At 34.4% G+C, this 17,792-nt stretch overlaps 1 protein-coding gene across 4 annotated transcripts in view; it reads right to left on the bottom strand.

Moving 5' to 3' along the window:
• Window positions 1-17,792, bottom strand: part of LOC131034097 (uncharacterized) — a 150,865-nt gene that overhangs the window by 69,343 nt on the left and 63,730 nt on the right. The window contains exon 6 of one of the 4 annotated variants that reach the window (XM_057965478.2): window positions 5,010-5,032. The exons of 1 other annotated variant lie outside the window; for it this stretch is intronic. The gene's annotated coding sequence lies outside the window, so the exon portion shown is untranslated. Of the gene's footprint in view, window positions 1-5,009; window positions 5,033-17,513; window positions 17,536-17,792 lie in introns of those variants that run through there. 2 more of the 4 variants (XM_057965483.2, XM_057965494.2) reach the window with 2 other exon arrangements.

Raw genomic sequence — 17,792 nt, forward strand, 5'->3', positions numbered from 1 at the left:
TTGAATATCTTGAACTTTTCTAATGCTTCAATTTTTTCTCTGAGAAATGCAACCCAAGTCATTCTAGAATAATCATCAATCAGTAACATGAAATACCTCTCACCTTGCAGGCTTCTTGTCTGGGTTGGACCACAAAGATCTGTGTGAACCAAATCAAGTAATCCAATGGACGAGTACTCCTTCCCTCTAAATTTTCTTTTGGTATGCTTTCTTATTTGACATTCCCTACAGATATTGTTCTCTAGTTTGGACAATCTAAGCAAATCTCTTACTGCACTCTTTGAACTGATTTGTACCAGGTTACTAAAGTTGATATGACACATCCATCGGTGCCATAGCCAATTGTCATCAAGTTGTGATATCAAGCAATGTTTTGTAGCGCCTTCGAACTGGTACATATTTCCATTTGTCCTTCTTCCAACTACAATAACTGTTATGCAATCCTTTCGGATCTCACATGCATTGTCCTAAAAGACGACATTGTATCCATTTTCGCACATTTATCCGACACTTAAGAGATTATGATGCAAACCCTTCACATAATAAACATTGTTAATGCTATGCTTTCCATCAAAGGTAATTGAACCAATACCAACAATTTGTGTTGTCTGATCATCTCTGAATCTAATTGAACCTCCATCATACCTTTCAAGTTTTATGAATTCGCTTTTATCACCAGTCATATGATTTGAGCATTCATTATCAATCAACCATTCATTTTTATTTCTTCTAACATGAAATGTGTTAGCAGCAATCTTACAGATATCATACTTAGGAACATCTTTGTCTACCAAAAACAATCACCATACTCATAATATGATTCATCATCTGAGATACCAGCATCATCCTTAACATAATATGCCCTCTTATTCAACTTTCCCTTGTTTTCCTAAACTTTTGTCTATTCCTTTTTCCAGACATCTAGTTGCAATATGACCAATCTTACCACATCTAAAACATTTAAACGGTAACACACCTTTGTATTTGTTGGTGCCTTTCTTCAACTTCCTTACAAAGTTTGTTTCTACCTCATACAGGCTTTCCTCATCATCTGAACTGTCTTCAAATGCCTTGAAAGCAATTTTCAACTTATCTTTATCCTTTCTGAATTTCCTTACTTCAAATGCAGTCAGGGTACCTAATAGTTGCTTTGTAGTCAACTTCTTTGGGTCATAAGTTTCTTCAATTGTAGAGATCTTGTCACTGTAGTTTATCGGTAATGTCATCAGAATCTTGTCAATCACATCTTTATCACTCAAAGTGCCTCTGAGTTCTTTGATCTCATTCACTGTGGTTTCAACCTTCTCAAAATAGCTCACAATATCCTATTTTTCTTCCAACCTCAAGTTTTTATGTCTTCTCTTAGCAGTTAATCTCTTTGTCAACTTGACTCTCTCATTCCCTTCATAGATGTCTTTTAGCTTCTGCCAGACTTCATAAACAGTATTCAAAGAGATAACCTTAGTCAATTCAGTTTTTGGATAATGTACCGAAAATAGCATACCTTACTTTTTCATTTTCTTCATAAGCTTGAATCTCATTCGAAGTATTGAGTCCATTTGCTGAAAGAACATACTTAGTCTCCACAGCCTTCCAAGTATTGTAACCCAGAGAAACCAAATAACCTCTCATCTTCACTTTCCAGAAACTGTAACCAAATCCTTCAAAGATGGGAATGGATAACTTGTGTGCCATCGAATCAGGATCTACCTTAAGTGGTTAAGCTATGTCAAGGAACCATAGCTCTAGTACCAATTGTTGAATATCCAAGCAATTGAGAGGGGGTTCGTGAATCAATTGACAACAAATTTAACAATTTTAACCTCAATGCACAGATCCAAAATATTATGCAGAATTAACAAAATTAGGAAACGCATGCAAAATTCAAATTAGACACAAGAAACACCATAATTTATGTGGAAACCCCAAGCAGGGAAAAACCACAACGAATGATAATTCTCAATATATAAACACCGGTTAAGGTGATTTTTTACAATGGGTAGTTCATTGCCAATCTACTCACCGCAAGTGGGCTCACTATCGTAAAAGGCTCATTGCCAACATGCTTACTACAAATGGGCTCACTGCCCTGAAAGGCTCACTACCGAAGAAGAAAGAAAGACAAAGAGAGTCCCTTATTCTCATGTTTGGGAATTTTTCTCCTTATCTTGAATTTCCACTTTCAACCTTGGAATCTTGAAGTTCAATTCCTTGTATAATGTTCTTGAGTTGTGGAACATGTTGCAATGCGCATCCTAATGTCTCCTTCATTGATTCTCATGTTGTTGTAATACATTTCATGTGGTTTTTCTCCTTGTAGTGTGATCCTTGTCTTGATGTTGTCCATCCTTCACCATCATCTTCATGTGTGGTCATTCCAAGTGTCTCCTCGATCTGCGTTTATTACTTGTGCATGATTTCCTTGATCGGGATTACCTCCTTGTTGCATTGACCTTGATCTTGGATTTTCAAATGAAATTCAAAATTGTTGTAAAATTCCCTCATTCATAATGGTAATGCCCTTCATCTTTATCCACCATCTACCATCTTGCACAAGTTGGTCTTATCTTCATTATTGCATTGTAGAGTCCTTTCATCCATTGAGTTGTGATGTTAGATCCTTCATTAGGTTGTAGAATCATGCTTTGCCTTGAGCATTTTTGTTGTTGAGGTTATTCTTCATCCTCACGTGGTGGAAATATCCTTCTTGTCTTAAAAGACTTTATAGATCTTGTTCTTGATGTGATTGATCTCCCTTTGTTCCATGCTCCATACATCATGTTTCTAGCCTTTATACTAAAAAAAAGGATATATTTGCATCAAAACATTAAGGAGTAGATGAGAGTAATACTAATACTTTGCAAATTATATTTCCTAAAATCCTTCCCAATCTAGAATTTGAATTCCCAATTCTGGAAATGGCGTTCCCTCTAATGGAGATTGTCCATAATCAAATTTGATCTATATTTTTGCTCGTCAAATTCGCTCAAGTCTACTCCCTATGATTCGCATTGAATTGAATTTATTTGACGTTTGAAATGAGAAATTTAATCCTTGCTTTATATGATTCCACACCCTTGAATTCGATCCTCTTCCATTCAGTCGACTTCAACACTTGATAGTTGAATTGAATTTCATTTAGGTCAACTAGCATTAGTATCATTCATTTTGCCCTTAAATTCTTGGAATTTCCCTTAAAGAAGGCCAACTTAGACCTCTTTTTCCCTTGAGAAGGTTTAAGGGAGGCTTAGGTACAATGAAAGTTGACTGTGGCATCTAATTTGTTTTTTCAAGTCTTGCAACATTAGGTCAGCTAGCAAAAGAAAATTAATGCTTTAACACATACAAAAAGGGATCAAGTTCTTTCTCCTAAACACAATTTCACATTTGCAAATCATTTACCTCTATTATACCTAGCAATCGGGTTTGCTCTTCTAGCTTTTAGGTCTTATTTTATGATTTTTTGAGGTCTATTTTTTAATAGCTTTTAAGTACCAAGGATAGATCTGATTTATTTTGCTCTAATTACTAGGTGTGCATTTAGGGAGTTGATAGGGACAATTGGAAGGCAAAATTTAGAAGTGCAAAAGGACAAATGTTGAGTGCATTTGAGGTCTCCTTTAGGACTAAACCAAGGACGAATTTTAGAAGTTGTCATGGACTAAGAGCTTATAGGGATTTCATATAATGCAAGGGCACTGAAGAAGTTGATCCAAGGTGCTCCAGGACAAAATAAAGGTTGGGATTCAACCACATGCCAAAACAACCAAAGCGCAACCTTAATGTGCGAAAGACACATGTTAAGCAAAATCTTATGATGTGCAAGGACTTGGGACCTACCTAAGCAGGTTTCCACGGGGTGTAGAAATTAAAAATGGCGGATTTTCCATGCTTCCAAGGACAAGCATAGGAGCACTTTAGGAGTTATTAAGGACAAGACAAGCGGTTGAGAGGTCATGAGGGGATGGCAAGGACAAGGAAAGCAATTACCATGCTAATGAAGATGAGCGCATTTTGAAGGGTGCCAAGGACTCATGTGTAAGGCACATATAGGGGCCATTTAACGACAATGTTAGGTGTTAAACTCATGTGCACAAGGACAAATTAAAAATCAAAAGAACATCAACCAAGATGATGACCAAAACAGGAAATTTGCAAGTGCTAGCATGGACACAATTCCCAATTGTGGAAGGACAAAATCTAGGCGCATTTCAAGCCTAGTCAAAGACAGATTCTAGGGTGCAAATTAGGGGGTCCATGCACTAAGGACCATGGTGAACACTTTGCTCAAGGAAATCTCTAAATGTGTTATGTATTGAATCAAATATTTTTAGCATTTTCATACTTAATCCTTAGGCTTTAATTCTCTACTCTTAGACAAGAAATATGAAAAAATCTTCCTTATTCCTTGATTCTGTCGAAGTTAGAAAATCCAACCTTAACAAGGAATTCCCCTTGTCTAGGCATCACATTCTTGAATTTGACCAATACTTAGCATTGACAAATTTTCAACATCTTTTCTGCAAGTTTGAGAACAAAGACAACATTTTGCAACATTGACTATATTCACAACTTTTCTTGCTCTATGACAATATTTTTTACTCCTTACAATCTTTCCCTTAAAACTCATTCCTAATACTTGCTCATTACTCCTAGACTCAAAACTTGAGTTCCTGACTTGATTGCACACTAGGGACTAGACATTACACCCTTGAGACATTGCAAAGATCACTCAAGCACACCTAACTCAAACTGACAAGACTAAGAAAAAGGTAAAAACTATGACTATTGTGAAGGTAAAGATGGCTAAGCTAAAACCCCTAAGCTAACAAGCAAAAATGGGGGGTCCCTATTTCCAATGGGGCAATGCGTGAAAACGTCACAACACAGCGTGATCTAGAGTCTATAAAAAAATTACATTTTTACTATGCATTATTTAAAACAACCTTTTCAAATGCCATTTTGTAATCTTTATGGGAGCTTTCTAGATCTCACCTTGTGCTATCCTTATTTTGTGGCAATCTTGAAACACCTACATGTCAATTATAAACAAAATAGAATATTAGTTGTATTAAATATTGATACGTGTATCTCCTTATTGGTCCTCTAAGTCACTTACTTTATTTGTCTCTAACGTATTTAAATAACTACATATTTTGTATACTTAAAGATATCTCCATACTAGCATTACTTAAGCGTTTCAAATTATAAAGGAATCTTAATATATCATTTAATGTGTATAAAATGAATGCATTGCTCTTTGATTTCTACTATAGATCATTATAATAGTATTATAGTAGTTTACTATTAAAAAATTATGTGTTAAAAAATCATAACCATTCTTAGATCATTAGAAATTGTTGATATGCTTGAGGATTTGATAGATACAATAATGTTATTTCAACTTAGGGCCATACTTTTGACTTTTGAAGCAGCCTTAATGTATTTTATTTAGCTAAGTATATGCCTTTACGAAGAGGAATGTGTATCATTTGTGTGTGCATTCTCTTTGTAAAGTATAGTCAGCTTTGCTCCACATAGCACTATTAAGACATGTGGCAGCCAAGCGCATGTTCTAGGTAAAAGTAAAGGTCACAAAAAGCTTTGAAGGAGAATTTCTTTGTATTGTGCCACTTGTCATTTAGTTGCAAGTTTTGAGAGTTTCATGTCACTTGTTCCCTTTTGTCTTCTCTCTAACTAAATCATCCAAAGGTAATTTTCAACCAACTTGTGCATCTCATCATGATGAGATAATGCTGCCACAATCGCATCCTCATTCACCTTCAACTGATTCCTCAAACTATGCAAACTATGGGGTGTATGAACAACTTCTGCTTCACATGAAGAAGCATTTGATTGTCTGCAATTATTCTTCTGCAAAGTCCTGTATGCACGCAATATGCTCAAGAATTTGGTCAATGCTAATTCCACCTGAAGAAATATCCTCAATGCCTTGATTAAGTGTCTCAGTACAAGGGGGTACAGTTTGCCCCATGCACTCATCATCCCACTTAGTTGATTCACTAGAAGATGGCATGCTCTCTTCATGAAGTTCTACTGGAGCAGTATTATGATCATGAGTGGATTCGGCAAGGAAGTTCTTCTCTTCTCCTATTTTATCAAAGATAACTTGCAAATCACTAATGAAGAGTTTTGAATACCCCTCAACTGTAGTGATTGACTCTACCTCCCTAATATCATCCTTAACTGAATGGAATTCATTATCCTTTTTACTTTCATCGAGCATAGTAATAGGTGTATTCAAAGTTCTAGTTTTAACAAAATCATCGCACTCATCTTAAATATTCAAAGTTCCAATCCCTACTCCCCTACAAGCAATCAAACCAAATCCACACAAGGAATTAGTTACTAGCCAGATCAATTTGGTAGAGTCGTCCAATGCATGGTGTTTTCCATACAATGATGCCCACACGCCCCGAGATTGCCCAAGAGGTAATTTGCAACAAAATATGGGAAAACAATGGAGGCAAGCGTTGACAACTGAAATAGTACCTCCTCCATATAGATACTAATCTCTTGGGGTGGATAATGTAGTCCTAATGGCCCACATGCAAGGAATGTCCCTAAAACAAGAAGAAGAAATTGCGATAAAGTATGCACTTTTCTCTTGGGGTGCAAGGGAAAATATAGTGTTTGCTATGATGCATCTACTTCAAATGTCCCTTAGGTTTAATCAAATTACTATACGTGTTCAAATAGGAAAATGATCAAAAATCCAGAAGTGATCCCACAACTTAAGGCGTCTTTCCAAAGGAACCCAATCATACAGATAGTGCCTCCACTATTCTAGAAGCAGAGCAACATAGTGACAAATAAGGCAAAGGGTTGTAGGCTTCAACCACAAGGGTCATTGAATGTAGTGGAGCAATTAAAAAAGGCTCCTATCAATGTCTCCTTGTGGGATGTTATGTCCATCCCTGAGACAAAAACTCTTTTGCGAGATGAATTACTAGATTAAGAGAAACCAGTGTCCATTGTTTCAATTGAAGATCGCAATCTATTTAAGCAGAAAGAGATAGCGAAGGGACCATAATCGCTAGCTGCAATCACATTCATGAATTCTAAAGCAGAAGTAAATCCAAGCCAACTCCTTTTTATTTGGCCCTCATTGTAGTTAGCAAATTGTTGCATAACTCTATGAAAGACTCTAGAGCAAGCACTATTGTAATGCCCAAACATATTGTAGATTCACTGCAATTAGAATATGAACCTTTAGAAAAGGGAGTGATGCAACTAAATGGAAATAAGGTTTAGACAGTAGGAGTCATCAAAGAACGCCCTTTGACACTATAATCTTGTCCTAGTATCACAGTTCCTTAGAAGTTGTGGTTATAGACATTTCGCTTGTTTTTGGTTTGTGCTTATATAGAAATTCACCACTAAAATTAGGGGCTACTTATTCATAGATTGATCTCACTTGATCCTGAGAATGCAAGTATGGTTCAAAGATGAAAGTATTATTAGAGACATTGCAGAAAGAACACATAGCTAACAATCCAATGATGAATTTTGAAGCTATTCATACCTCTCTCAAAAAAAAATTGTATTGCATTGAGATACTTGAGGATGAAAGAGTAATAGGTAATAGAAGCTCAGAAGAAGAGGTTCTCATTGGAGAATATATGGAATTTATGATCCATTTGGGAATTATGACTCTATTGACTTGGGGACATATGTGATATATGATGAAGACTCAATGATTCCAGAAATTATAAAGTAGGTATAAGGGGATGAAGGAAAGTCTAAAGATTGTTCACTCTTTTGGACCGTATACTTTGATGGTGCTAGGTGTAAGACCATCTCTAGAGTTGGTATTTGCCTCGCATCTCTCGCAGACGAAAAAAATTTCAAAGCTTTTTAGTTTCGCTTCGGTTATACTAGCACTGAACCTAAATATGAGGCCTTAGTTCATGGCTTGAGCTTAGCTGATAACATCCGTTTGAAACAACTAAAAGTATTTGGAGATTCTGAGTTAGTTGTCGAGCAAACTAGAGGAATGACGACAACAAAGAATTTTGAAATGAGATCTTATTATCACCTAACTAAAGGGCTTGACACTTTCAATATCCAATTAGTTCCAAGGTCTTAGAATGTTGAAGCAAACAAAATGATGATAATCGGCTCTCAGTTTGACCTAACAGTTGACCTATTGACTAATGAAAATATAGTTAAGAGGTATCATTAGGTCCGCCATTTCAACTAACTATCAAAACTAGCAAGTCTTCGAGAGTGAATCTTATATCACCTTATTTTTGCAACATTTAGGAGAGTTTGCAATTCAATTGTAGCCCAAAATAGATCAATCCTACAAAGATCAAATCATTCAGCTAAAGACTAACAAACTTCCTAACAAATATTTTCGACTTCGATGACACAAAGATTGATAAGAGGAAGTTTATAATGGACAAGGTGACTATTTTAAATTGAACCTTGGGAATGATAGGAAACTCAAGGTGGGAAGAGATATTACTCGAAGTGAGAAGAACCAATCGACATCCTTTTGTATTAAATATGATGACATCATGGCTTGAAACTCTGAAGACTTGAAGGGATATAATTGAGACATTGTGCAACATACTATTAGCTTGGTAGAGGTATCTAACCCAGTCTAATAGAAACAAAGACTAATTAACCCGAAGATTCTCTCATGGCCCGAGAGCTATAGAAACTGATTAATTCAAAAATCATATACTCTATCAAACAGTCAACGTGGATGTCAAACATTGATCTAGTCCGCAAGAACAAAGACATTAGACTTTGTGTGGACTTCAAAGATTTGAATCGAGCATCCATGTAAGATCATTATCCCCTCCCTTCAATGGCATACATTCTTCAAATGGTGGCATGGGCACAAAGAATTTCTCTAGTCAATGTTTTCTCTAGGTACAATCAGGTATGGCTTAAATAGGAAAATCAACACAAAACCACTTTCACAAATAAGTGGGGAATGCTCGCATATGCTAAGATGCCCTTTAGCCTCTCAAATGTGGGAGCCACATTTCAACAAGTGATGGACATCGCCTTTTGAGGCTTAAATAATTAAATTATTCTCATCTATTTAGATGATCTTACTATTTTCTCAAGATCAAAACAAGAACATTTCGATCATTTAGAAAAAAATTCTATAGGTGCCAAGAGTTTGGGGTGTCTCTAAACCCTAAGACGAGCATCTTCAAAGTTCTACAAGGTAAGTTGCTAGGACATGTGGTCTCTAAGGAAGGGATTTCTATTGATTTTGACAGAGTAAAAGTAATCAAGGAATTGTTGTTAGTTAACAAAAAGGGAGGCGAATCTTTCTTAAGAAAGATAAACTTTGTGAGCCATTTCATATCCAGCTTTGTGAGTTTGGTTAGGCCGATCAATTTAATGTTGAAAAAAGATTCCAATTTCAAATGGACTCCTGCTCCGGCAAAGAAGCATTTGAGAAGATTAAGCAAGCAATTTCTTTAACTCTGGTGTTGGTTAACCCAAATATTTCCAAAGATCTTATTATGTATGTTTTATGGCAATGAGCATAGCCTAGCGATTGTTTTGACTTAGAAGGATGGTGCTGAAAACAATGAAAATATGATTGCCTTATTTTCAACGACTATATGAGGGTATCAAACCAAGTCAACTTTGTTAAAAAACAAGGCTTTACAATTGTGAAAGGACTCAAGAAATTTAGGCATTTGATGGCTAGATAAACTTATATGTGGTACAATCTAGTGTGCGAGAATACATCATGGAGGAAGAAATCACTAAGAAAACAGCCAGTTAAATCACTAAGATCTTAGAATACGAAATTGAGGTCAGACCAACTAAAATGATCCAAAGTAAAGGGATTTGCGAGTACCCAGCCCAAGATTTAGATATCCTAACAAAAGTCGAAGACACACCGGAAGTCATGCTCGTGAAAAAAAATGAAGACTCTGACTCTTGGGTGGTTGATTGTATCTTTTATTAAGTATGGTGTTTCTATGTTGTTTCCAGTAATAGAATTCAAAGTCCCCTCAATAGATATTGACCTTGTGATAAATTATTCAACATTTATTATATTTTGAAAATTGTTTACTTCAACATTTAGATGTAAAATGTAACTACTAACTGGAGGTTAAGTTTTCCAATCCATTGCTAGCTACTATAACTTCAATGTCTAGTTTAATATGATTCTTGGTATATTTTTAAATAGTTTTAATTATCATTTGCAGTAGATAAGGGATGTCTAGCTTGGGGGAAAATTATTGATAAAACAAAAGACTTTCAGCACCCATTTGTTAAGGAATATTATATGTTTTTTTGTAAAACAAAAAATTATTGGGGATTGTGACATTAGAAATTGGGAAATTATGGTATCATGTAGCGCTAAACAAAGAGTTTATTGGCTAGAAAAATAATATTGATTCAAGCAGAAGTTATGTGATGAAGTTAAACACCTGCAAGAGGTTGTTACAACAAGAATAATAATAATAATAAATAAATAAGAATTTAAGTTGTCGATTTGGGAGGTAAAGATAGAAATGGGATGCCAAACAAAGGTTTTGAGGAGAAAATAATATCATTTTGCAGTAGTAGATGTGGGCACCTTGGCTCAAAGTTTTGAATGTAGATTTCTTCAACAAAAACTGGAGAAAAGAAGGATGCCAAAGTTGTTGATAATATTGCAAATTAAACATACAAACTAAAATAAAACAAAATTGTTGGGAGAAATATTGTGAATGAAGCACCTTATCACTGAGAATAATTTGTAGGTTGTAGAGAGATTAAAATATTTAGAAATCCATGGATTTATTTAGTGAGATCTTTTGTAAAGATAAATTTATGTATTGGATTTAATTTGGAGTGAATAGAATTTATCTGCAAGTTTTAATTCTGTGGCTAAACTGTATTTGGCTATCGAGATTGACAAATCCATTGGAGTTTCTCGATCTTTGTTATGCATCACAAAACAAGAAAAATAAGGGTGTGCATAATCCCTTATCCACTCCATTTAATAGAGAGTTGCTTAAATTGATAGTAGGTGGGGAAGTTTATTCCTTCATAGAAAATTTCTTAGGGTACCATCAAGTAAAAATTGAGGAAGATCAACCATAAACCACATTTGCAACTAAATGGGGGTAATTTATGTATATAATGATGCCATTTGGCTTAAAGAAGGCACCTATGGTATTTAGTAGAATAATGATCAATACATTCAAAAACTTCATTCATTATTTCTTGGAGGTACACCTTGATGATTAGACCATGTATGCGTTAATAAAAAACCATGTTCAAGTGCTTTGGATAATGTTGGGATGGTGTATAAGCTTACAAATTTCATTAAATTTGAAAAATATTCTATTTGCAATACCATTTGGTACACTATTAGGCCATATTATATGCAAAAAACACTTAATAATGCATCTATTAAAAGAAGCAATAATTCTGACCTCCCATCCACAAAGACAATTAGTAAAGTAAAAATACTTTTGCGTTACACTAGCTATCATAAAAAATTTAATTAAGGATATGTAATGATTGTTATGACAACATAAGAGTTATTGAACAACAACAACAAAAAAAATAACCTTTCAATGGATATGTTAATACCAAAGGAATTTGACGCACTTCAAAGTAAAATAGTAGAATCTCTAATCCTAATGTTTCCATATTTAGAATAGCCCTTTTCATGTACATGTGGATGCTTCTTGTACAATAAGTAGAGTAATTTAACCCAACCAAGAGGAAATAAGGAGCACCCAATTGTGTTTACTAGTTGCAAACTATCTCAAGCAAAAAGAAAATATACCATAAGAAGAGGGCAACTATAGAAATGCACAAATTTAGACATTGCCTACTCATAACTCCATTTTTATTCTTCACAAACCATGAGCTACTAAAGTACTTAATAAAGAGACTAGTCATACAAGACAAAATATGTATATGGTTGCTAATATTCCATGAGTTAAATTTAAAATTATGATAATGCCAAGAAAACTCAATCAAGGGCCAAATCACTTATCTACAATTAATACAAGGGAAGACTTGAGGCTTATTGAGAAAAAGAATTACTTGCTCTGAACTTATCTAGTGTTACTATGGTACCAAAAGAACTTATTAAAAGAGCTCAATTTCTCTCAAATACATAATGTCTAAAGAATAGTTCTAAAAATCAAAGGAACAAACTTTTGCAAAGTTCACTACCTTATACATTGATTGAAAAAGAACTCTATAATATAGGGAGGGACAAAATTATAAAAAAGGGTTATGTTTCAACATGAAGGAGAAAACATCTTAAAAGAATCTCAACAAGGCATGTCTGGAGGGCATAACTCTAGAGAAGGTAGCACACTAAAAGTTATATTAGCAAATTTATGATGGCCCACTCTTTTCAAGGATGCGAAAAATTATGCAAAACATTGTGATATATGACACAAAGTAAGGAAACCTACCACAAGAGATGAAATTACCTATGATTAGTAATGGCAAAAATTCCATTTGAAAATTTGACTTTATTGGACTTATTTGACCCCTACAAGGGGATATGTGCACCATGACTGTGCACAAAAAGGGGGTCAAAAGTGGCCACTTTTTTTTCTAAAATCAAGTAAAACTAAAGTTGGAGGAGTAATTTGAGATTCATGCACTCAAAATTTGAAGATATCAAAACAAGAAGAATTGTAGTACTCTAAATCTAGTTTCTAAACTACTAAAGTTTTTCAAGAATAGATGAGAAGAGGATCAAATGTTTCTTGCACATAAAAATGTTCCTATTTTTTCAGTAAAATATAACAGTGTTTGGTGTGTGCCCCTCTAATTTTTTTTAGTATTTTCTAAAACCCACTAGTATAAATATAGTTAAGATTGAATACTAGAAGTTATTCTTTTGTAATTTTGTATTTAGTACTTTTTTATGTATTTTCAAAGTGGACTCATTCTAAAAAATCACATTATTGAGTGTGTGTGTGTCACATAACTTACACCAAAATAATTTAAAATGAAAAAGAAAAAAAAATAGAATCATCAATAAAAGAAATTAAAAAAATATGTTAATGTAGTTCAAATTTAAAGAAATTTATATGGTTAGAAAGCTAAGATGTGTGACATTTTGGTGGTAATTTTATTAAATAACATTATATAATGTGTTAACATGATGACGTGTAGGTTGAGAAACGAGAATAAATGTCAAAAACATGTCAAATAGTGCCCAAAAGAAAAGTACAAGTCTTTAGGCTCATTATCCAAACCTATTTACAAAGGAAAAAAAGTCGTGTTCCAAATAATGCGAGTGTGTTTTGTATGATGTTCTATAAAATCTCTCCATTTTACTGCCTCTAACTATATATCTCTCACTACTCCCTCCAACCATCTTTCCTTCTCTACTCTTTTTTTCATCTATCTCCATCCATTCCTACCTCCCTCTCCCTCCCTCTATCTCTATCCTTATTTACTCATTTTCTCACCTCCTTCTCTCTACTCTTTATTTCCTCTCTATACCTCTATATCTCTCGCTCCATCTTTATTTCACTACTCTCTATCTACCTACCTTTCTCTCTACCTCTCCCTTGCTCCCTCCAATTAATCGTCTCCCTCTCTACCTACCTACCTTTCCCTCCCTATTTCACTCTCTACTAGTGTTCTTTATTTTCTTCCTATCTCTCCCTCACCACTCTTTATCTATCAATGTCCTCTCTCTCTCTCTCTCTCTCTCTCTCTCTCTCTCTCTCTCTCTCTCTCTCTCTCTCTCTCTCTCTCTCTCTCTCTCTCTCTCTCTCTCTCTCTCTCTCTCTCTCTCTCTCTCTCTCTCTCTCTCTCTCTCTAATATTTTTCTTACCCATGTCTACCCATATCTCTCTCACAACTCTCCCTGCATACTTTACCTCCCACCCTCTAATGCACCTTCTCTCTCCCTGTCTCTCCCTCCCTCCTTATTCTTTTTCTTACCTCTCTCTATTTCTATTTCTATCTCTATCTCTCAACATCCCTTTCTTTATCTCTCCCTCTCTCTACCTTTCTTTCTATATCTCTCTCCCTCTTATCTCTTTTTGTCTCTGTCTCTCTCCCCCCTCTCTCTATATCTCTATCTCTTTATCTCTTTATCTCTCTCTATCTCTCTATCCTCCCTCTCTTTATCTCGTCCTCCTCGCCCTCTTTATATCTTTCTCCCTCGTCTTCATCATACAAAATGCATACAAAATTTTATGAGCCCAAAAATGTGTAGAAGAAGCAAAATGCATGCAATTTTTATAAGCCCTAAAACACGCTTGTGTTTTGTGGCACATAAAACACACTTGCATTTTGTGGTTCACAAAACTTGAGCACATTTTACAACCCACAAAATGCAAGCATGTTATTACATTCAAATAAAGCACTCATGTTGTTTGGATTTTTTAATAACCCGCTCATATTTTGTTTGTATTTAGCCATTTGGCCACTTTTTTGTGCAACATCTCGGTGCATATGCCCAAGGAAATCAAAAACAAGATCATAATAAAAGTGCAATACATTACTAAATGGATTGAAGTTGAAGCAACAAAGTTTTGTACTATTAAAATTGTTGCAAAATTAAAATATCAAAATATTATAACTTAATTTGGTTAACCTCTTCATCTAAAAGGACCAAGGGAAGCATTTTGGAAACAAAGTAGAACTACTAGATAGGTTTATGATCGCTCACAACAAAAGTAGACTCAAATCAATGGCACAAGTAAGTTGTTAAATATTAGTATAAACACCAAACTCACCAAGATTTCAATAATAACATTATAGACTAAGGCATCAAAATGTTAATTGTCCTTTGGGCATAATGAAGAACTTAAAAAAAAATAACCGTATTTTTTTTCCATTTGAATTTGTGTATGGAACTAATGCCTTATTATCCATACAATATATTATACTAGAAATAAGGATAGTGCAACTACTTTGTGATTGAATGAGGATGAATCTCTACATGAAAAGTTGAGAGACTTGAATATAATAGATGAAATATGCTTCTAGTAGTTTATCATAGATATCTATAGAAAAAATGACTAAAAGCCTAGCATGACACAAATTTGTGGAATAAATATTTTAAATAAGTAATATGGTATTATTGCATGATAATATATTTAAAAAGACAAGAAAATTAAGAAAATAATTGCTAGGTTGATATAGAATATATATGTATATTCAAATTGTGACAAGGTATAATGTCTCTAAAGCTAACACTAAGATATAATGATTGGCAATCTAAGTCTAAAATGTGAAATTTAACTCCTCAAAGGGAACCAAAAACAAAAGCAACTCATTTCTCCATTCAATAAGGTCACTTACCCATGTCATTGTAATAATTTGTGAATTAATTCTTCCCTAAAGACACTTGTTTGGCCCTAATCTATTTAGGGAGTTCTTGAAGGCCCTCTTCCTATTATAGGAAACCTTCATTTCCTTAAAAAGTTTGTTCTCTCAAGCATACACACACTCATTATAGATGAATACTGTCACAAACAAATGTAAATACATGGGCATGAGCATTTGTGTAGATGACCATCTCAAACTTAATGGGCCCTTCTAATAGATAAACAACATTGATAGAATTGCATATACAACTATAATAACGGTATCACGCAAAGAAGGTTTCTCAAATCGATAAGACCTTCACAATCGATGGATGTTTATGCATGTTGATAGATTTGAGAGAGACATCATTTCTCAATCATACAAGTGTTTTAGGAGTAAACTATTGAAGTTGAATCCTCAACCCTACAACTCCCAAAAGATCCCCTTCAACCAAACACTTATCATGGAAAGAAAGAAAAAAGCAATATAATTGCTATAGAGGCCAAAGAGACTTCATCCAAAAAAAATGAACTAATGAATAAATCATAATACTACGATGAATTAACCTTGATAAAGGATATAAAAACTCTAGACAAAACCCTAGGTGACGATTAAGTTAGATCATGACATGTGTCCCAATCCTATGAGTTGAGTCAAAAAAGCACATGACCTAAGTAAAATTAAGTATTTTAGTGTAAAAGGAACCTAATAATTAAATAATTCATTAGGGAAATACATTTTTACTCTAACACCCTCTCTTAAGTGCAACTTAGGAAGAAGCTCAAACCTCTAATAACAAATGCATAAAACGAAAAAAAAAGGGTCTTGGCAACTAGGCCTAATGATGTACCCATGTACAAATGAAAAAGTCTCCAATAACTAAAGAGAAGTTAAAAACCTAATGGAAAAAAATACTCTCCAAAAGAGAGAAAGACATGAAAAAGTGAAGTTAGGAAGGACTCAAGATGAGCCCCCAATGACAAATTCCATCACAAATACAATTGGTATTCCCCCTAATAATAGAGAACATATGGACTAATATGCCTCCAAAACAATGTCTTGTATATGAACATGAAGAATGCCACTTTAGCACAAAGAAGATGCAAATATTCATTAAAAAATGACTACTATAACATTGAAAATGAAGAAACTCCTTTAAAATCAAGGTGACGATCAAGATTCAAGAGACAAAAATCTACATGAGTGACCCTAAAAAAACTACTTGGACAATGATCATATGGCAAACTAGGGCACAATCTAACAATTATGTAGACAACACATCAATATGCATGAGTGACCCCAACAACACTAGTCAATCAATGTAAAGTATATTATGAATCGAAAATACAAGTGCCAATAAACTCAAAAAACCGATCAAATAAGGATAGAAGGTCACCTCCACGCAATAGGAATGCAAGAGTCTTTATATGGTGTGTATTCCATCTCACTTAAATGCATGGGTACAAGATAGTATCTACAACTAAAAGGGGGTGTGCAAAACAAGGCACACACACATGAAGGTAGACAAGGTATTGATTAAAAATAACAAAGAACACACAACAATCCCACCATAGTACATTATAAAGGTAGTGTGAGTATAAAAAATAGTACAACATGATGCACAAGATCCTAGAAATACATGTGCAATAGTGGCACTTTATCACACTGTGTTTACAAATGAAAATACATTCAATAGATGCTTACAATGCCCCCCAAAAAAAATTGAAAAACGTGTAGATTGACTAAATTGAAGTCATCTCATGCAAATAGAACGTTTGCAAGTGCTAAAATGTCTAAGTAATCAACTAGAATGTGAAATAATGACAAGCTAAATAAAAGATACCTAAGCCAAATTACGAAAAAAAGTGCATGGGCAGTTGTGAAGAACTCTAAAACACCTTTTCAACATTGCAAGAATCACAAAATTAGATTTCCATGCAAAAATTTATGAGCTTGATAACCAAAAAAGAAGATTTGACTTCGATAAGTGACAAAATATGCTAGGAGAAAAAACTAAGAAATTTACCTACATCACTGCAAAGTGCTTGGAACTAGCTTTCCAACAATATTTTGTTTGCCAAATTTTGACTCCATATGTCCAAGCTATGCCAAAATGAAAAAAATAGTTCCTTTAGGGCAAGTTCAAGCTAGGATTGGCCCTATTGAGTGATACGATGTTTATATCTTGTTGACATCAACCAAAACAACTTCTAGAATATAGGTCCGCTAGAATATTCCCTACATGCCATAAAATTGCTAAGATTAAAAAAAACATCAATCAATGGATTGAAACCATCATCATGGCCAAAAAAATACTTTTAAATTCTGAAACCACTATGAAAAAGGTTGAAAAATTCCTATCTAATCATCAAAAACTACTTACAATAGACTGGAAGTGGTTATGAGGGCACAAACAATTGTTTGGTAGTGGTTTTTGGTCAATATTATTGACTTAGTGTCGTTGGTGGTTGCCAATCAAGAATTGTAGTCTACTC

The sequence above is a fragment of the Cryptomeria japonica genome, chromosome 5, assembly GCF_030272615.1.
Source record: "Cryptomeria japonica chromosome 5, Sugi_1.0, whole genome shotgun sequence".
Taxonomy (NCBI): Eukaryota; Viridiplantae; Streptophyta; class Pinopsida; order Cupressales; family Cupressaceae; genus Cryptomeria; species Cryptomeria japonica.